The sequence below is a fragment of the Osmia bicornis genome, chromosome 1 (genome assembly GCF_907164935.1).
Source record: "Osmia bicornis bicornis chromosome 1, iOsmBic2.1, whole genome shotgun sequence".
NCBI lineage: Eukaryota > Metazoa > Arthropoda > Insecta > Hymenoptera > Megachilidae > Osmia > Osmia bicornis.
The window spans coordinates 4,421,660-4,444,490 of record NC_060216.1 but is presented as its reverse complement, the minus strand read 5'-3'; the positions used below and the strand labels follow the sequence as shown (position 1 = coordinate 4,444,490).

At 36.4% G+C, this 22,831-nt stretch overlaps 1 protein-coding gene and 1 long non-coding RNA gene across 3 annotated transcripts in view; one reads left to right on the top strand and one right to left on the bottom strand.

Annotated features, from left to right (window-relative positions):
• The window catches only part of LOC114881243 (MICAL-like protein 1), a 181,146-nt gene that overhangs the window by 143,040 nt on the left and 15,275 nt on the right, over positions 1-22,831 (bottom strand). The window lies entirely within an intron of this gene.
• Positions 2,958-4,641, top strand: LOC123988179. Its single transcript, XR_006829726.1, has 3 exons — positions 2,958-3,047; positions 3,123-3,298; positions 4,351-4,641. It is a non-coding gene; the product is annotated as an uncharacterized LOC123988179 (long non-coding RNA).

The following is a 22,831-nucleotide window of genomic DNA, read 5'->3' as shown; positions in this document are numbered from 1 at the left end:
ATCACGAGGCATAGGGGACGATAGTGTTTTGTCATTTTTGCGATTTTCAAAGGTTTGCGCTGCGGGGTCATTCACTTCCACGACTATTTAAAAATGTCCCCGCTACGGGGACATCGACTTCCACGACGATTTAGAAATGTCCCCGCTACGGAGACACCGACCGCAAAGGGTTAAAGGTAATTTAAATAAAAAGAAATTAGTATAGCATGCCGTTTAAAAAAGACGACGTTGTTTGATTATGACCCCATGATAGTGTTGAATATGCCGCGCTTTCTTCGACGCTGAGTAACAAACACATCTATACCGCAGTTCACCAGAGTCCATAACTGCGACGACGCGCAGGTTGGAAGATGGTGGGGGAACGCAGCGAGCTCTCTGCTAATCGCTTTCCACTTTGTTTCGGAGTATCGCCAATCAGGGCGAAGATGCGTACTGAAGATGCGCGAAGCACGAAAACTGGTCTTTTCGCAGTTATGGACTCTGGTGAACTGCGGTATACCTTTTTTCTTTTGTATCTATATACAGGGTGTTAAAAAATTTCCTGAAGACCTCTACACCGTTGGATAGATCACGAAAAATCGTAGCATTGGTTATGACTGTACCCACCCCTGCTGACCTGACGTTCAGTCGTCGGTGCTGGGCAGATTGCAGGTTTTAGGCGCTTTTACTCGAATTTTTAAACATTAATTACTGGAATTTTTAAAAAGGTTAATTACTGGATAACAAAGCCGCAAACGCTATTTCGTCATTCTTGATTTTCGTCTTATTTTGATCTCTAGAATCACCCTTTCAAAAATCACCCACCTGTTGTCGAACACCCTGTATAATGAAACTGATAAAAAGTTAAAACACTGGCTCCCAGTCTTCTAAATCCATCAAATAGCCTTTTGAGACAAATATTTTGTACACCACACGATCAGACAATTCATACCATTTAAATTAAACAAAAAATTAGATTGATAGCTACTATAGAGATAATAGTTTGTAACACTTTATCTAACTCACCCCGCACATACGTTTTGGACGATAATGTCCTTGACTTTGACCTTGACACGGTCACTGTCATAAGCCTCGTACTAATTAGAGCATTCGTTCGGGCAAAAATGCTCAAGTGGCTTTAGGTGGCTAAATCAGTAGCAATGATATTCTGGAGTGATAACTTAAGTAGAAAAAATTGATTTGATTTGTAATTTATAAGTTCATAAGAAAAAACATATCTATAAAATTGTAAAAAATGCTAAAACGATAAAATGATTTAAATGATAAATGATAAAAGAAATAACGAAATAACAATCTTATAGAAATAATTCAAAAATATACAGCCTACTGCACGTGATATTCATTTGACGCATTTTTGCAACATCTGTAACAAATGACAATATTCGATGTATTATCATCCGATAACCCTCGGATGGTGAATCATGGATAAAGCCCCATTTTAATTCAATATTGTATTTCATATTATGTATTTTATTTTCTATATTTTATACGGTTCCTTTAAAAGTAACGCGTATTACTCCAATGTATGAAACTCATTTAAAAATGATATACTTAACTTCAGGTCAATGCCGCACATCGAATCGGTTTACAAGAAATGACAAATATAAAATACCCCTGATATGAATAGATTTTAAGGTTATCTGCTTCTAATTACAGTAGACTCTCGTTATACTGCCACGTGAGCAATTTGACCTTCACACGAATTTCTAAGCATATTATAAGTGCTGCTCTTCCGCCATCATAGTTTATGAAGATGATACACCACTGTCTGCCCTTTCCCCTTCCAAATGAGAATTTGGAAGCTTAACTTTTTCGTATCGACAGCCCCGTCCGCGGCAATACAACAAGAGTTTACTGTAAATATTTTCAATCATCTTCACTATTACTCCGGGCTCTGTAATTGTTAGGGATAGCGCTGTACATCAGTAACGAAACGCACAGTAACCTCCTTTCTCCATGAAAGCGCACCTACATGTACTAAATACATCCGAAATAAGAATGTTTTCGTTCAATGAAATTCGTTACGCGTTCATTATACCGTACACTGTTGCACTAATAGAATTAATGCGTTCCCTTTTTCTTGTACGAGACCTATCATTCAAAACGTGAATGTAATTTACAACGGTGACATATTAACGAACGACTGGATTCTTTTAGTTAACCCTTCAACACCGGAACCCGTTCACGATTGGGTCAATCGTGACCCAAACTTACAAAAACATGTACAAGTATATTAACCTAAAGTTAAATATATAATTTTAAACGCAAAGATTTTATATTCGATCTATCGGAAAGTTCTGTCCGGGCTGCAGTTCGTCTTAGGGGACAACAAATTTTTAAATAAAAAGTATGAAATCTTATAGTTTTTGACCTGAAACATTCGAAAATGCAAGTTAAACGTCCAGGAAACCAATGGTTTAAAAAATACAATTGTGTAAAAATGTGCGTATTTAGTGATGTTTGACAGGTTAGTACGATGCCATATTGCTTCTACCCATCTTCTGATTGGTTCGCACATAAATTTGAAATCTGTTCATTTATTTGAAGTATCAGTTGTTAATTCTGTATTCATTTTTTTATTAAACTGGAAACTTTCTCCAAGCATCGTGTTCTGATTAATATTCTGATTTTTTCTATTATTTCTTTATTTTCTGTACTGTTTTTTAATTTTTTAATTTCTTTATATATTTTTTGTGTTTTTGTAAAAAATGAATGTTGTAAAATATAGTTTATGCAAGTATTTGAATTTTATGTGTTATTTTGTTTAATATGATTTATGCATTTTAATTTTCTATATATTTTCTGTGTATTTTCTGTGTATTTGTTTATGAATTTTATTTGATATGATTTATGCAGCTTGCCCGCTTCGAAGGAATTGGTTGTTTCATGGGCCAAGGGAAAAGGATTGTTAAGAACTACAAGAAATTGTAGTACACACCGAAGGCCCATGAAACTTCTTGCAGGCGGGAAAGCTGTAAACAGTACTTACACGGCAAAGTCGATTCCATCTTCCACGAAGTCCGTCTGCCAATGCACAAGGGAATAAAGTAAATTTTTATTTTAAATAATTTAATTATTAATTTCAATTAAATTTTTAATCGTTTTTTACCATTTTTTTTAAGACTGATCTATTGCTTTACCCGAGACTTTTCCTACGAGGATACCGCAAATGAGGTATTCAACGCGGAAGAGGACGAGGATGTTTTGTCGACGCACACTATTGCACCAGGGATCCGCTATTGTCGGGAGATAATAGTGGACTACGTTTACAAAATGTAGGCGGACAAGCCGAAATTAGGTGGGGTCAATGAAGCAGGATCTGCACTCGTTGTACAGGGAATTTTTATACCGTTTTTAATTAATTTTGTTATTATTCTTCCCTTTTACTACTGTACTTTAAATATTATTTCAAATCGATGAAGCCAAGTTCGGCAAAAGGAAATACAACCGTGGCCGAATTGCCGACGGCCACTGGGTACTGTTCGTTGCTGGTAAGTTGCCGTCCAATCAAATTCGTTGACCTATCTCCAGTCACACATATTATGTTTATTGGCCGAGGCCCTTACATCCACAAATCTATCGCGTGGCAAACGTCGCTAAGGACTGACATTGAAACAGAATGGGATGAAGCGATAGCGAGCGACGATTCGAACGCATTGACGTAGACGTAAATTCAGGGTTTACATTATTAAGAAAACAGGAGAGTTTTTACACTTTCCATAATGTAATTTCCATAAATTTTGCATAATAACAACTGTTGTCAAGAACGAGTATTAGAAAAAGTTCATTAATATCCCGAAAAAATCGCTCAGTCCTCTTGCCCCTCTGTCGGATCAGTTTGTTGGTGTTCGGCAACTTACCAGCAACGAACAGTACTGTTGCAGCTATAAACACCAGTAAAGAATACTAATATTCACTCGTAATATGACGATCGTCAACGCTTGAAATTCACACTCAAAGTGTACGGAAACTCGCCATACGTCTTGTCGCAACAACGTTTCACGAAAAAGTGTCGATGGTGGCTCGTCATATTCCCAAGTTGGGAATTCCGCCAATCGTTTGTCAGCGCCCAGGATCTGTTTTCTGTTTAGGCCTTGTCATAAAACTGCAGGCCCCAAACTTCGGTCGTTCTCGCCGCGCGGGCGACGTACGGGTCATTCTACCCTATTTTGGACAACTGGTCAATTACTGGCTGCGCGGCCTTTCGGGAGGAAGGGAAACATATTATTGCATCTAATTTTGTAAAACGAAAAACTACTTGATCTTCGAAATCCTCGTTTCACATTCGTAAAACTTAAGAAAAGCGCGTTCTTAGGACATACTAAACATACGTCTCATCTATGTCCGTAGGACCTTCAAGACGGATGTTCCTAGGACATACGAAATGGCCGCCTCACGGACGTCCGTAGGACTTTCAAGACGGACGTTCCTAGGACATACGAAATATACGTCTTGTGGACATCCCAAGGATGTTCAAAATGGACGTTGGACGTTCGGACATAATCTGGACATGAAACGGACGTGTCTGGGATGCACAGTGCTATCTGGGTAAGGTGTACTTACTGCTCGAGGTGCACTAATCAAATTACGAGACCTAATACTAACATTTCCTGCGGCTCCTTACGTTAGCCATAGGTTCGTCCTCACGTCTGCACCTTTCCTATGGCTCCCTACGTTAGCCATATGTAGACTCGTCTCCGCGTTTATTTCCTTAGGCTCCCAGTATTAATAACAACACTGGTTAAGCCATTAACAACACCATAACCGAAATTAAACCCCGGCTACGCAGCCGCGCCCTCCGGCTCGTAACAAACCTATGACGCGCCGGTTACCATTTGATAATTTCAAGTTAACAATATACGACGGGAATCAACGTACCAATTGCAGATTAACTACACGTATATCAGAAGTGCTGTCAACTTTTAATACAATCGTTACAATTACAAATATTTTCAACCGTACCTATAACGTTTCACATTTTTTCTTACGACTTATTAATTACCAAGTTTGCCATACCGCAAACAAACCATTATTGGCAGCATCGGTATTTTTAATTTTGCGCCGCCTCCGAAAAGGTTGAAATGTATTTAGTATGCTATTTAACTATCAAATAGGTTTTATTAATAGCTGTGGAGTATTGGTATAAATGAAGTAGAAATTATTTTATACTTTTTAGCGCATTTTGTTAATGCAGCAAGAAGTTTTATTAATAATTATTACGTAGCTGTATAAACGAAATATAAATTATTTAACACTTCTAACGCATTTTGAAGTCAGTTGTATTTTTTGTTAAAAATTATTTTATTTCACACTTTTTAGTGGAACGAGTAGTATTTGTAGGATGCCGTAAGAAGGTTTACCGTTCTTATTGGCTAATTGCAATAACGATAGTTATTAATGATAACAAGTTCCATACATTTTTGCAAGTGGATCATCGCGGAAATATCTCCTATTAGATGTGAAAGGTTTGATCGCGATTGGTACATTCTTTGCAGAATAACACCAACGAATAGGTTTTTGCTATAGCAATAGTTATTAACAATAACGAATTCCATAAATTTTTGCAAGTGGGATCATCGCGAAAATATCTCCCATTAGATGTGAAAGGTTTCATCGCGATCGGTACATTCCTTGCTGAGTAAACGCCGAAAAAAAAGAAACGTTTGTACTCGTTTGTACCACCTTCACTTTCGTTTTTACCCCAAGGGGTTGGTTTGTACCGATTTCTGAAACTGATCACAAGGGGTAACTTTGCCATTTTTGACAAATGAAGAGGAATAGAATACAATTTGAAAAAATTGAAATTTTCAAAGTCGGGTGCCAGGTTCACATAGGTCCAGATAAGGGAACGTCTAAAAGAAGCTACAGCTATGTGGCCTACTTTTCAGGAGGCCCTGTTATGAGCTTTCGATTTATTATCTCAAAAAATATTGAATATCATTTCTTTAACTGTTCCCGTTTTTCTTTACGATTAAGTGTTACTTAATTTTATAAAGAATAAATTTCAATTTTCTAACCCTGTTTATCAACCAAAGTATTCACTGCAGCAACATGTTTTAAAGAGATAAAGAGTACGCTTCAGGAAAAGCGTATTTTCTAAGAATTCTTAACAAGCACTGTTGTAAAAGATAAACGATACGCTTCGGTTAAAAGTAAATTTTGAAGAGAAAGTCCATGTACGAATTTGTTAAGAATTTTTATAGTTTTTACAATTGATAAAAGTAACCGAAATTAAATTATAACTGATGGGTTATTCTTAACTAATTTTATATTGAGTGGTTCGAGACTGACCGATTATGATAACAATAGCCGATCGATAACATTTTCCGTAATTATAATAACTTTGAATATTGGGTTGTGATTCTTTCAATATCGCGTGCTCGATGTTCGCTTATGTTCGCTTATGTTCGATCATATGATATTGTACGCTGGATCATTAACAATTAAACGTTACGATACACAATTAACCCTTTTTTTGGTTCCGGCAGCAAACTGATAAGTAACCCTCGGACGGCAGACTATGGAGAGAGCTATTATATTAATTTAATTTTGTATTTTATATTATTTTCATTTTCTAAATTTTACACTGGTTTTTTAAATATTATTCTTCTAATATATAAAATTTTTTCGTTTAAAAATTATACATTTAACTTTAATTTGGATCACAATTGACCCAGGCTCCACCGTTCAAAAGTTTGTATAATAATACCTATCATAATTATAATACTATTCAAATTCTAATTTCTATTGTTATATTAAACGTGCTCGCACAATTTCAAAATATTAAAACATAAAATAACAGTGTTAAACAGGACATAACAGATATCCATTACCTGATGCAACAGAAATTAAGGCCAATTTATACTAGACCGTAATGGCACCATAACGTAAACCTAGTTAACCTCTCTTCGTATTCATTTACCTCAGGCATGGCCAAACCATGACTCGCGAGTCACTTTTCTCTACTCTTCCTGCTTTCTCACTCCACTGAACCGTGGGAGAAGCCCCCCCTCCCCCCCATTTCTTTATGTTATTTTTCTGCACGACACACATTTAGAGCGGTACAAGCTGACTGATGGTGGGAGGGTATAAATAATAGGAACCGACGAATTGCTGACAGAAAGGGTTTTAGTCACTCTCAGTTTTACGATATAAGGGACACATAAAATAAATTTTAACAAAAAATACAACCGACTTCGAAATGCACTAAAAAGTATGAAATAATTTCTACTTCATTTATACAAATACCCAACAGCTATTAATAAAACCTATTTACTCGTTAAATAGTATACTAAATACATTTCAACCTTTTCGGAGGCGGCGCAAAATTAAAAATACCCGAATATTCCTAGTAGAAGAAAAGATTTTAATTTACGGTAATTATTTAGATTACGGACGGCACCTCCGATTTCGATGATTTTTAAATATGTTGCAGAAATCAACATTTTGAACAACTTTTTCCTATACATATAACCGCCGCTCAGCCTAAGTTTTCCAGATATTTTCCAAAAATTGTTGAAACTAACGCATTGAATTCTGGCCATCCGTGTGTGTCCGTGACAACGTACGCATTAGTATGGGATCGCCGCTTTTCTACTGTTTCTGCAGGCAACAGCACGGCGACCAATGACCAATATATACCTTGTGTACTTCTGCATTCATGACTTCAATGTATCGTAGCTATTATGGCAGCTGGGAATTTAATATAGCCTAACCTAACTTAATATAGTGTAACCTAATCTCAATAATTACCGAAAATTTGAAATAGACGAACGGTTGAGGCAGGCCATGTGCGTTCTGTCAGCGCGTTTCTCCTCCTTAAGGGGAAGTCCTTTAACTTGGGGGTGTTATAAACAAAAAGGACATACTGTCGAAGGCGTTCTCAGGACGGAGGATTTTTGGGACGGCAAGGCATTCTTGTTCTAACCGTTACGTTGGCTTGTACTGAGCATTCGAAAATACAGAGCAGAATCAATTTTAGCAAACGCTCACAGTGTTTTATTTGAGTTAATATTCTAGAATCCAGAAAGTCTACAAAATAAATGTACTTCATCATATGATGATGAAATTAATCTTGCAGTTATGAAAATGACATGTGAAACGAATGGAAAAATGGTTCTTATCAACGATCTTATCAACGTTGCAAGTATAAGTTGAGTTAGCGATCAATACAGACAGATCAAAAAATTTAAATCAAAAATTCCATCGGAATAATTAAAACAACTATACACTATAATAAATCGTTGAATTCATAATAAATAGGCGCTTTTATTGATTGAAAAAAAGTAAAGTTTTTCAAAACGGAGGGGGAGGGGGAATTCAATTTTGCAAAAAGGATGATTTATAACAAAAAAAAAATCCGACTTCGAAATGCACTAAAAAGTATAAAATAATTTCCATTTCATTTATATCTGTATTCCACAGCTATTAATAATATCTACTTAATTATTAAATAGGATACTAAATATATTTCAAAGTTTTCGGAGGCGGCGCAAAATTAAAAACTTTTCCTCTACTAGGAAGATCCTAGTTCAGGTGTCGGCAACCAGTGACAAATGACCCATTTGATAATTTCAAGTAAACAATATTCAATGGGAATCAATATACCCATTACGAATTAACTATACTGCAGTTCACGAGTGACCGCACTTAACTCGCGCAGCTAGTGACCTACTGAGGTCTAGGGGGATTTTTAATAGTGCGTGTGATTCCCCTTTACAGCTTGCTTCTTACTTTGCGTTCACATCAGTTTTTTCCGGAAAATAATAGAATTTTCATTGCATCGTGAAACTTTACAATATCATCACCGGTTTTCAGTTATCGTACGTCATATATTTCTGCCCACCATTTATATGATCGCAAAGTATAATAAGAAGCAAGCTGGAGAGGGGAATAACACACGTCATTAAAAATCTCTGTAGACCTAGTGAGCGGCGCGAGTTAAGTATGGTCTCTTGTGAACTGTAGTATAGTGCATGTCCAATCAGGAGTGCTGACAATTTCTCATACAATCGTTACAATTACAAATGTTTTCAACCCGACCTATAATGTTTCTCTTACGACCTATTAATTACCAAGTTTGCCATACCATAATCAAATCGTTATTGGCAGCACCGTTTGTTCGGGTATTTTTAATTTTGCGCCGCCTCCGAAAACTTTAAAATATATTTAGTATCCTATTTAATGATTAAGTAGATTGTATTAATAGCTGTGGAATACAGATATAAATGAAATGGAAATTATTTTATACTTTTTAGTGCATTTCGAAGTCGGATTTTTTTTTGTTAAAAATTATTTTATTTCACACTTTTTAGTGGAACGAGCAGTATTCGAAGTTTACTTGCAGGGACAAGTTTGAAAAATCGCGACTGGGTATATTCCTTGGAGGGTAACCCTAAAGAATAGGCTTTTTATTATAATAACAATAGTTATTAACAGTAAGAAGTTAACAATAATGATCTACGAAATATGAAAACTTTCATCGCAATCGGTGCATTCCTTGAACCAGAACGTATTTTGCAATAATGAAAACCGTTGGAAATAAAAAAATGCGAAATGTTTTTATAACGGGACCAATCGGAAGACATATCCTACAAGACGCAAAAGATTTCATTCCGATTGGTCCATCCGTCTCGGAGTAATCAGCGAACGCACATTTAGAAAAAAAAGTCGTTAGGAATAAAAAAATGCAAAATATTTTTTTTTCGGGACCAATGGGGAATTGTACTGTACAAGATGCAAAAAGTTTCATTCCGATTGGTCCATCCGTCTCAGAATAATCGGTGAACATACACCGCACGTACATGAAATAGTACGTTTTTTGCAATAAAAACCGTTCGGAATGAAAAAATATAGAATGTTTTTTTAACGGGACCAATGGGGAGACATACTTTAGAAGATGCAAAATGTTTCGTTCCAATTGGTCCATCCGTCTCGGAATAATCGGCGAACAAAGGCAGAAAAAATAACAATAGTTTTTCACGAATATCTCGAAAACTAAAGGTTTCCGTTAATTATGCATAATGAAAAAGTTATTCAGAATCATGCCCCCGACAATATATTAAAGGATCATTGAAGTCATTCTATGTTGAGATTAGAAACTTCCCGTTTTTTTGCAATAAAAACCGTTCGGAATAAAAAAATTCGAAATGTTTTTATAACGGGACCAATCGGAAGACATATCCTACAAGATGCAAAAGATTTCATTCCGATTGGTCCATCCATCTCGGAGTAATCGGTGAACAAAGCCAGGAAAAAAAAATAATAAAAAAAATAATAAAAAAAATATACTGATCGAATTTAGTATCCTCCTCCTTTTCGAAGTCGGATAAAAATTAAAAACTTACACGTAGCTTTATAGACCTCAAGAAACGGTATAACTTTTATTTCAACTATTTTTTGATATCTTTTGTTGTTTACGATTTATAAGCACGTATATAGAAAGGGCGGTTCAGATAAAAGGGTTGATATCTCCCTCAAAGTGAAAAATGGGTACCAACGAATTACAGTTATCTTCATAAACAGGTCTAATAAATATTTATGCAAAGTTTCATCAAAATCGGAGTGTATCAGTCCCCGATGTTCCCTTGTTAGTTGTATCCAGAATGTATACATATTTGAAACGTATAATAAATCGGTGATTGAATAAATCGGTTTCCTCGTTTCTCACCCAGATCCCAACAATATATTGGTGTCCGTCGCCGTGCAGCTGCCTACATAAACAGTAGAAAAGCAGCGATCGAACACTAACGCGTAAGATGTAACACGGACGCACACGACAGGCAGAATTTAATGTATTAGTTTCGACAGTTTTTTAAAAATATCTCAAAAAACTAAGGCCGAGCGGCGGTTATATGTATAGGAAAAAGTTGTTCAAAATGTTGATTTCTACAACATATTTAAAAATCTTCGAAATCGGAGTTGCTTTCCGTAATCTAAATAATTACCGCCAAATTGCTTACAATATAACGAGTGTCTACTCTACATGCGCTCTTCCTTTTAACAAATATCAGTTAAACTTTTTACGATCTTGGAATAAATTTTATCAATCCCTTTACAGTTCAATAAATCATATAAACGCAATTTTTAAATTACGTTTGAGTTTTATAATTCTGAAATTCTGAGACTTCCAAAACTTTGGTGAACTTGTAGAAGAGGCGCCCCCCTTCCGATTTTGATAATCTTTAAATACGTTGTAAAATTCGACATTTTAAGCATCCTTTTTCTTCTAAGCTATATCGTACTTGATTAATTGATTAGTTTGCGAGATATTCGCGAAAGAATATTATTACTACTACAATGAATTCCGCCTATACCAGGGGTGGGCAAATAGCGACCCGCGGGCCAAATGCGACTATGATTTCCAAGTGATTTCCTTCCCGTGCCCGACGAAGATCGCTAATTTTGTGATTATGTTTTGTGAAGTTAGCACCCCACGGATTCAAAGATCAATTTTTTTATTTAATTCACCGGAACTATTGCTAAATTTTATGAAGAACTGTAGAACTCTTTGGGGTGCATTCAGAACTTTAACAAAAAATTAATTTTTTCAAAAGTGAGGTGCCAGCTTCACAGACGTATCCGTGGCGATGTGTGCGTCGGCTCGCCTGTCTACCATTTTTCTGTTCATACAACGGGTGAAAATTATGATATTTAATTCGAGTAATCCCCCGTCTGAAGGCGATCGGAATATTAATATAACCGAACCTACCCTAACCTATACATATAAATAACGTAAAAAATAAAATATCACCAACATTAGTACTAAACCTTGTGGTGCACAATGATTAGTACTAATGTTGACGGAATATAATTTGTTCCGTCACTTATACATCTATTAGGTAAGGTTTTTTTTTTTTTTTTTTTTTTTATTAAGCTTTCAAATCATTACATAGATTTATTCGCTTTCAGGAGAAAAAAAAAAAAAAAAAAAAAAAGGAAAGAAAGAAAGAAAAAAAAAAAAAATTATACAAACAATTCGTACAATTCATACTTTCAGATTACAGCTTTTAAGAAAGGAAAGAACACATGTGCACGCAGCAATATAGGGTTCCCTGAGTAACAAACTCATTTTAAGAGGGAACTGGAGCTTTAGATCTAAAAGTTGCTTAATTAATTTAATCCTTTGAGAATCGTATAAAGGACATTGCCAGACGATGTGATCAATGTCTTGAGGGCTATTAGAACATGTGCATTTTGGGTCGGATACAATGGAGACTCGGGCGAGAGACGCAGCCAGGTTATAATGATCAGCTCTGCAGCGATTGATTGTGACAATCAGTTCCCGTGAGAGCTCTCTATTGTGGAACCAGGGTTTCGAACTTGCACTGTGAAAGTTCTGAAAGAATTTTACACCCTTCTTTGTTCCTAGCTCGGATATACAATCCCTAGTGTCCAAAACCATGGCCTTTCTGAATGATTCGCGTGCATCTGTAAATGGAATTTTATACGAGTTAACTGTGTTTGGATTGGAGTTGCTCGCTGTCTTGGCTAGAGAATCGGCAAGTTCGTTCCCAAGTATTCCATGATGGGACGGAATCCAGTAGAATTTAATGCAACCTGCCTCTGATTTTTTATGTAAAAATTCGAGATATTTCCGTTTGATCTCGAGTATGTGAGGGTTGGTTTTTATATCAGAGACAGGGTATGACAGACTCTCAAGAGCACTAAGGGAGTCGGAGAAAATATAGTTATAAGAGCTGGTGTTGTTAAGAGCAATGTCAACTGCGTCTTTAATCGCAATACATTCGGCGGTGTATATAGAAGTATTTTTGTCTAAGCTTCTTTTGATAGAAACATCTAACTTTGGACAGACGCAAGCTGTACCAACTGACGGAGATTTTACGCTTTTACTTCCATCTGTGTATATCAAATATGTGTTTTCATTGTCTATATTTTTAATTTCAATGTTCGGATTGCTGACATACTTCATTTCCTGACCTAGAGTTTTGTCTATAGGTATCAAAGTTGTGGACACATCGTAATCATGACAGTAAATCGGGTAATGCTGGAAAATTAAGAGGCTATGACCAAAATTCATCAAATCGTTGATGCATGTTTCAAAAAGTCTTTTACGCTTTCTTTTCTTTTTTTTAGTACATTTGTAATATCTGTGAACTGTTTTACAGATGGGTAAGCTTTCATTTGTTAAAATTTTGACCAAGTATGTGTTGCACAGAAATTTACTTCTGTCCTGAATATAAGGCAGTTTCGATTCTGCAAGGAGAATATTAGTAGGAGTAGTTTTTCGATAACCCAATGAGAGTCTAATGGAGGTGTACTGGATTTGCTCTAATTTGTTTTTGTAGACAGAACGCGTTGGAAAGTATATAAAGCAACCGTAATCTATTATCGAGCGCACATAACTTTTGTGAAGCGTGAGCAAAGTACTGGGATCTGCTCCCCACCATATACCCTGTAGAAATTTAATAATATTAAGCGCTCTTTGACATCTGGTCAGCAGCTGATTCATATGGAAGGTGAAAGTCAATTTGTAGTCAAAGATTACACCTAGGAATCGCGTAGATTCACTCGATGAGATGGAGCAATCATCGATTTTAATAGAAGTTTCACCGGGTAGAATATTATCTTTATTGAAATGGATTAGTATGGTTTTGTGTGGAGCGAGATCTAGCCCTATATTAGACAGATTATTCCCTATGTGAGAAATGGCGTTTTGTAATGAGTTTTTGTTAATCGAGTAAAGAGCTATGTCATCAGCGAACTGAGATATCGAAACTCTGCTAGAAATGCCTTTCACGATGTCAGCTACGTAAATTATATATAGAAGAGGGCTCAGTACACCTCCTTGAGGGACTCCTTTATAGGTGTGTCTGCATGCATTTGTTTCATTGGTGAAAATAAATCTTTCATAGGTAATGAATTTGATAAACTTAATTAGTACGGGAGGGCAACCTATTTTGGCCAGTTTGTCAATCAGAATGTCACCATTAACATTATCGAAGGCGCCGCTAACGTCTAAGAACGCTGCATACATGTGTTTTTTCCTTTGAAATGCTAGCTGGACATTTAGCGTTAAATTTAACAGATTGTCTAAACAACATTGGCCTTTGCGAAAACCGCTTTGACTACCGGGTAGTACATTCTGTTTTTCGATCCACCACTGGAATTTGTTTTTCACAATTGTTTCAAATAATTTACAGAGAGCCGATGTTAAAGCAATTGGGCGAAAAGATTTCCCGTCGGGCTTACTTATAAAGTGCACATAAGCTTGTTTCCAGCTATCGGGGAAGTCACTGGTCTTGTACATCTCATTGAAGATATCGACTAAAAGTAGTTTGTATTTAATTGGGAGTATTTTAAGAACTTGATAATCAATTCCATCTAACCCAGGTGATGACTTAGAATTACGAGAATCGAGAGCTATATTGAATTCAGCAAAGTTAAAATCAGATTCGAGGAACTCATTAGGACGACATTCTGGCATGAAATTAGGATCAGACGGTACCCATGGGGGGCAAATTTTGTTTAATGCTAGAGCTTTATTTTCTAACTGAAGGTTTTCAGAAACGTGCGATGGGTTTGTTTTAATCCACTTATTTTTTAAGATTTTGCAAGTGTTCCAGACATATCGACTATCAGTTTGTAGGTTTATTGTTTTAGCGAATTCAATAAAGCTACTTTTCTTTTTTGTTTTAAAGGTTTTTTTCGCCAATGCAATCAGCCTTTTATATTCAATGAGATCTTCAAGAGTTTTTGATCGCTCCCATTTTTTGAATGCCTTGTTCCTGAGTTGCTTTATTTCATGGCACTCCTTATCCCACCATGCAACAGGATTTCTATGCGTTCGCGGACCCACAATTTTTTTCTTGGGTGTATTATTAACTATTGCTTCTTTCAAAACCTTTACAAAGGAGTCATATTTTTGACTAGGTGGGAGAAGTTCATATTCGGCGCAAAAAAATTGTGGGAATGCTGAGTCGAGGTGCAACGCGAAATTTGCCCAGTCCGTCCGTTTCGAGCTGAGTTTATGGGATTTTTTACAATAGCGGATTTTTTGTGCGCTTACGCTAATATATATGGGATAGTGATCGGATCCCCAGGTATCATCATTCACGTTAATATTAATTTTATCGGCTACATTGTTACTTGAAAGAACCAGATCGATGTTAGATTTAGAATATTTATCAATATGAGAATACGAATCGTGATTGTGAATAAACAAGTTGTGTTTTTCAACCATTTCTAACAGGTTTTCTCCATTTCTGTCACTTCTATTGCAATTCCAGTTAACATGATGGGCGTTAAAGTCGCCCATCATAATATTGCATTGATCTGTTTTGAGATTGGAAAAAATTTTACCCCATTGATCAAGAGTGAGAGTAAGACCAGGAGCTCTATAACAGACTATGAGGTTGAAGGCTGGATTAGTATTGGTGATTCTAATACCACAGATTTCAACAGATTCGTGGGGGGACATAATACCTGGTATTTCCTTGTATGCCAAATTTTTCCGAATCAGCAATAAAATCCCGCCACCGGGTGCGTGGGTTCTATCTAACCTGAAACTAATAAATCCGGGGTATTGCAAGTTCAAAATGGACGGACTGAGCCAGGTTTCAACGCAGGCAAAAATGTCTACAGTGTGCAAAATTTGTTGAATTTCTTCTTTACGCTTCAAGATGCTCCTTGCATTCCAGTAGAGAATTTTTAAAACGTCTTCTTTATTAGGACCCATTTTTGGATAGATTTAGTGTAAATGATTATGCCTCCTGGTCATCTGTTGAGCTTGGATCTTCGGAATCGGGACTTGCCAAACGTTTAATCATTTTGGTGATGCGACTTTTTAGATTTCGCTCCGTAATATGGGAACGAGCGTCCATGAGCATAGCAATAAGAGCTGGAGTGTCGGAAGTGAAGTTTCTGGCTATGCCAGGAATATCGGGGTTTCCATAAGTGTCTTTCAAAAACAGGGAAAATTCCTCAAAGTTAAGCGGATACACCTGAGCATTACTGATAAGGTGATTTTTAGCAGGGAGTAGCTGAGCGTCTATTTCGTTTTGTGTGCACTGTTTTTTGTGTGGGTTTCTTTTGATTTTCTCATGAAAGAGTTGTTTTGGCTGTTTCGGAGCGGGGTCGCCCACGTTTGACGAAGAGTTTTTCCCGTCGACTTTATCGGGGTCAGAGCTGCTACTCGTGGTGGTGCTGAGGGGCCTTTTGATCCTTCCGGTAGTAGTGGTAGGCAAAGGTGGTGGCATCTGGAAGTCTGTAGCGCTAGTCTGTTTGGTTCCATTTGTATTAACAGCCGAAATTACTGTGTATTGAGAATGTTCTGATTGTTCCACTATTGACACTTTTTCCTTGTTGATAATTTCTGGCTGTGTGATAGCCGACTCTTCTTCCCTGTCAAGAGTATTATCGTTTGAAGGCACAACGGTTGGGCACAGACGAGCGATGTGTCCTTCTTGTTTGCATACGAAGCACGTTGTTGTGTCTGTAGTAAGATAAACCCAATACGTTGTGTCTTCATACGTGATTTGCAGTGCGTCCGGAAGGTTTCCTTCACATTCAGGTTTAATGTAAAACTGCCTTCGAAAACTAAGAATGTGGGAGTACCCAGGATCAGTCATTCCAGCTCGTAAAAATGTTATATTCGATGTGATGTCGACTCCTCTTTTCCTTAAGGTCTCTTTTATTATGTCATGAGGTATAATGGGGCAAACATTGGATATTATAACCCTTTTGTTGCTTCTTATTAGGGGACGTATTTCGAGGTCATACTCCTTTATTTTAAGTCGTTTATTACATACATATTCAACTGCTGACTTATTTGACAAAAAAATACATATTCTTCCATTGGAGATTCTTGAAATGAACCGGATGGAGTTTGAATCGATTAACTTCGCCAGTGCATTTGCATATTCCTTTATAGAAACGCCTTCCTTGGAATCGACAATAATGGCTTGATCCTTTTTTGGAAATACATCATTAGCAATAACTTTGGCATATGTCTTCTGATTACTCGCGTTTGTCTTGGTGGCTTCGTTTTCTTCATTACACTGTTGCTGAACACTTTGTTGGGAGTTGTTAGAGTCAACAACCCCCATTTTGGGGTTGTTGCTGCTCATGCAGCTTTCGATTAGAACTTTAATTTAACTATATAGGGCTTTATACAATATTTCACTGTCGAAAATCAGAAATCACACAGAACACCAACACGCGGCCTATGTTTACACCGGTAGAGACAGAAACACGTCTGCTCGCTTCGGGATCTAGAACCGAACTCCATTTAGGTAAGGTTATACCAATATTCTGACCGCCTTTAAACGGCCGGCTACGCAAGTCCAATGTCAAAATTATTGAAATTATTGTATTTAACTTTGATTTTAAGCTCACCCGTTACATACGTACAGACGAAATTAAATCTAGTAGTACTCATAGTTTTTCGCAAATATCTGGCAAACCAATCGAATCCGACATATAGCTCAGAGAAAAAAAGTTGCATAAAATGTCGAATTTTACAACATATTTAAAAATCATCGATATCGGAGGGGGAGCGTCTTTTCTACAAATTCACCAAATTTTTAAATGTAATATTTGGATTTTGTAATTTTTAAATTTGAAAGTTTATAAATTTTGCAGTGATAGATTAACAAATAAAATAAAAAACGACACGAACTTTTCTGATATCAAATATGACACCCTATATAAGCACCTCTACTCAGATTTAAATCGAATCCGAGTTTCCCTTATATTCCCTTTCACTATTGCGCTGTGAAATTTATACGCATGCTTTGCGGCACACATACAAAGGCCTCAATCAAAACTGCAGTAAGTTATAGCCCAGACTTTAGAATAATAATTAGTAATTCAAGATGTGTTGAATGAGAACAATCCTAAATCACTGATAAAAGCAGATTGTTATTGAAAAATAAACAAAATCAAAATTTGGTAATGAATATCTTGTTTTAGTACTTAATGCAATTATTTCAGAGACAATTATTGTTCAATGATATTATTAGGTTATAATCATCATCATGATAATTACATTTATAGAGATTTATAAAAAATTAAATTAAATTAAATTAAAGGGTACAGCAAGATATAATGGTCGAAAGTATTCTTGAGCCAACTTTAGCCGGCAATACACCGTTTAATGACTTACTAAAAAAAATTGTACACCAAAGGGTATAGCCGAATAAGATGGTCACAAGTGCCCCCAAACCAAATTCAACTTGCTATGAACCATTCGATAGGTGATAAGAAAAAACCAGTCTGTGCCAAATTTCAACCCTGTATCTCATCTGGGAGGGTAGTTACAGGGTAAAATAAAAAAGGCAGTTTTTACCATACTTTCCCTATTTAATGGTATTCAAGAAAGGGTATAGCAGGGTAAGATGGTCAAAAGTGTCCTCGAGACGATTTTATTGAGCTATGCACATTTGAGCTCTGTCATTATATCACAGAAATAATTAATTGTGAAAAATGTTCGTATGTATTTTATGCTCGATAATTCTTCGTTTCCCCGGAAAAAATTTAAATGCAGGGATTCATTGAGCGTTTGCTGTAATTCTTTTAAATAGACAGAAACTTTAATCAAAAGTAAACTTAATCATGTTGGCCATTGTTATAAAATACATGAATTTATTATATTAATTGAGATACAGTATATGAATCAAATTATAATACTATTCAATAGCCATTTGGACTTTTAAAATTCAATACATATTTCATATAGAGTTTTGTGCGCTGAATATGAATGTGAAAACCGTTGTTCCCCAATACCCTCCTAAATTATTCAAACAACTGCTTTGAATAAAACAATGTCAATAAATTAATGCATTATAAACATTTAATTTTTTGCGAAAGATACTTCTATTGTAAATGTGACAAGCGTGAAATGTTATAACACATTTTTTATTTTAAAAATGTTACGTGTAATATGATACATGTTAAAATCAATTGGACTCTAAATAATAAGTTCGAGCAGTCTTTAAGATAAGTGTACACGAGAGAGAAGAAATGGTAGAGTGTAGAGAAAACTCTCGGTAGAGACACGTAGAGACGTGTACACTGAGTTGCATTGAACTTGTCGCAATGAAGTTGGCTACAAATTCACTAACGCTATCACAGTGAATGTGTAGTGAATTTGTAGCCAACTTCACTGCGACAAGTTCAATGCAACTCAGTGTACACACCTTGTAGAGCTGCACCGTAGAGCTCTACGGTCCCTCTACCTGAGAGCCTTTTTGTGGAGATTTCTCTACCGTGTAAACAGCCCCAGTAGAGAAATTTTTGTCTTTACATCGTCTCTACGTCTCTATGCATCGAGATGGATAAGTTGGTAGAGCTCTGTTGAAGATATTACTATCTTACAATGCACGTGTTACGTATCCATCTCGGAAATTTCCTTATATGGTGTTACAAACCCTTCTCAAGCCTTACATGGAATCGGATGTGTGCACCCGACACCAAACGTCTTCTAAAAAATTTGAGACCAACGCAAAGCAAGGGCGCGGTTCTACGGGTCACGTAGAGTCAGTCCCCACCACCCTTTTTACTCTAATTTTTGAGTATAAAAAGGGTGGCGACAAGGGCACCTCGGGTCTAGTTGAAGTCTAGAATCAGTTCGATACACGTCAGTACGTTCTTTTACGGATAATCTCTGCAACGAGAAAACTCTGTGAGATCGGGTATTCAAGTCCCTTTCAAGCACTCACAGTAACTATACAGTACGTTGTCTGCTGTTAAGCATTATTCTAATCGTTGTAGTCCGCCCCCGTTTGCTCGCGTTCGAGAAAACTAAGAAGGATTAGATTCTTGCTTCGCGGAATCGAAACTAAACTTTATTTATTCAATTCATTTAAACTTGCAACTTAGAGTTTAATTCATTGAACACCGCGACAATTACACATAAACTCGTATTATTTTAACTTACATACTATTGTTCAATTATATTTACTATCCAGAAACCCACTAAGGTGTACCTTTACCGCTCGAGGTACATCAATCAAGTTACGAGACCTAATACTAAGATTTCCTGCGGCTCCCTACGTTAGCCATACGTAGGTTCGTCCGCATATCACACTCCTGAGGCTCCCTACGTTAGCCACACGTAGGTTCGTCCTCTACTCTTCACCTTTCCTGTGGCTCCCTACGTTAGCCATACGTAGGTTCGTCCACCATAGCCAATCTCCTGGAGCTCCCTACGTTAGCCATACGTAGGTTCGTCCTCCACTCTTCACCTTTCCTGTGGCTCCCTACGTTAGCCATACGTAGGTTCGTCCACCATAGCCAACCTCCTGTGGCTCCCTACGTTAGCCATACGTAGGTTCGTCCACCATAGCCAACCTCCTGGAGCTCCCTACGTTAGCCATACGTAGGTTCGTCTCCACGTCTACTTCCTTAGGCTCCCAGTGTTAATAACAACACTGGTCAAGCTATTAACAATTACCATAACCGAAATTAAGCCCCGGCTTCGCAGCCGCCCCCTCCGGCTCGTAACACACGATTTCAAATACAGCGCGCAAATTTAACTGTATGTTTCTTTTTCTTTTGTTTTATACCGTACGTGTACGACGCATAAAGGTCGATTTATATTATCCGTTCAGACACGGGCCGTTTCCGATCAGTTAGGTTCCGACAAATATTGTTCTGTGTTATTGAATACGAGTGTTTATATATACCGTGATGGATCGGTTCAGATGCGTTCCGTTTCAGACATAAGACGACTGACATTCTCGAAAAGAATAATTTGACTGAAGCTATACGTGACTGAAACAATCGAAATGCGACCGAACGGACGCTGTCGTATGATATGCATTTGGTTGCATCTGACGATAGAACAGACGTGGTGTGAGCAATATATTATAATAATGCAGAACGAAAAGTTAATAGAGTTAGTGAGGCATTATACTTTTTTGTATAATCAAGAAGATAAAAATTATAGTGACAATTATAAAAAGGATGTCCATTAATTATCGAAATAACGTCCAATATTCTCCACTAATCTTTCTTATTTTTAACATTTTATGGGTGCCAAAACGTCGCTTTCTTTTCTTATTTTCTTCCTCTTCATCTAATAGTAAGGCTATGCAGCACAAATCTTTTCTGCCAATAGTTTGTCCAAATAGGGACCAGACTGATATTCTTTGGGGCGGATATAATAAAACGAGCACCCAAGGGATGATATACAACTCTCCAGGAAGAAGTCATTTGAAAACTACGATTTCGTTGATTGTTCATTCGCGAAAGACGTCAACAAGGTAAAACAGACCAGAAAGGGTATAGCAGGATAAGATGGTCAAAAGTGCCCTTGAGCCGAATTTGCTTCGCAATGCACCATTCGATAGCATATCCCAAAAAACCATGGTACACCAAGTTTCAACCCTGTACCTCAACCGGGAGGGTAGTTACAGGGTAAGAAAGAAAAAGTAGTTTTTGTCATATTTTCCCTATTTAATGGCATTCAAAAAATCTGAAAAAATTCTAGAATATTCTAGCCATGTTTCTTTATGATAGTGAATTTTTTCAGATTTTTCGTCTGCAAATCCTAGGCGTGAAAAATCAAAAACGCAAAAAAAAGTCGAAAAATTGAGATTTCGGGTAGAAGCTTTCGAGATACTAGATTTTTACTTTTACAGTAGTTAGATATTAGCATGATTGGTGTCCGCAATTTTTTTCAGATTTTTCATTCTGGTGCGTCAAACCGAAAAAAATCAAAAACCGATATTTTCGACATATTTCGTGCGATAACATGAGAAATACTTTGAATTTTTACATTTCCTTTACACACTTAGTGCATTATATGATTTCTAACATTTGTGCACTGGATGCAGTAAAATCTGAATGGAGAAAGTGAAGTTATTGCAAATAATTGAAAATTACGCACCTTATCTGCTAAAATATTAGAAAGTTTTTCAACGTCGCCGATAGCTAAGTCGGTAAGGTGTCCGTCTATGGAACCGCTGGAAACTGTTTTGTCTCGAGTTCGCGCCCTATGTATGTACAATTTTATTTTTTTTCATAAAACAATTTTTTTTGTAATTATTAATTACATAAGAATATACAATAATCATTTAATAACGTATGAAAATAATTTTGAAATATTTTATTATTAAGTATACATATTAAATATACCGATTTTCTGATTACGTATTGTTCTAATTACGGATAGCTCCCAATATCTTGTTAATTGAAAAGCCGCGTGGTTGTTGGGTTATGATGGATATTGAAAGCAATATATGTATATTTTACCTTCATTGTACATATAGCCAAAGAGTCGGTAGTGCACCACTTATTTTTATGTATACTTAATAATAAAATATTTCAAAATTATTTTCATACGTTATTAAATGATTATTGTATATTCTTATGTAATTAATAATTACAAAAAAAATTGTTTTATGAAAAAAAATAAAATTGTACATACATGGGGCGCGAACTCGAGACAAAACAGTTTCCAGCGGTTCCATAGACGGACACCTTACCGACTTAGCCATCGGCGACGTTGAAAAACTTTCTAATATTTTAGCAGATAAGGTGCGTAATTTTCAATTATTTGCAATAACTTCACTTTCTCCATTCAGATTTTACTGCATCCAGTGCACAAATGTTAGAAATCATATAATGCACTAAGTGTGTAAAGGAAATGTAAAAATTCAAAGTATTTCTCATGTTATCGCACGAAATATGTCGAAAATATCGGTTTTTGATTTTTTTCGGTTTGACGCACCAGAATGAAAAATCTGAAAAAAATTGCGGACACCAACCATGCTAATATCTAACTATTGTAAAAGTAAAAATCTAGTATCTCGAAAGCTTCTACCCGAAATCTCAATTTTTCGACTTTTTTTTGCGTTTTTGATTTTTC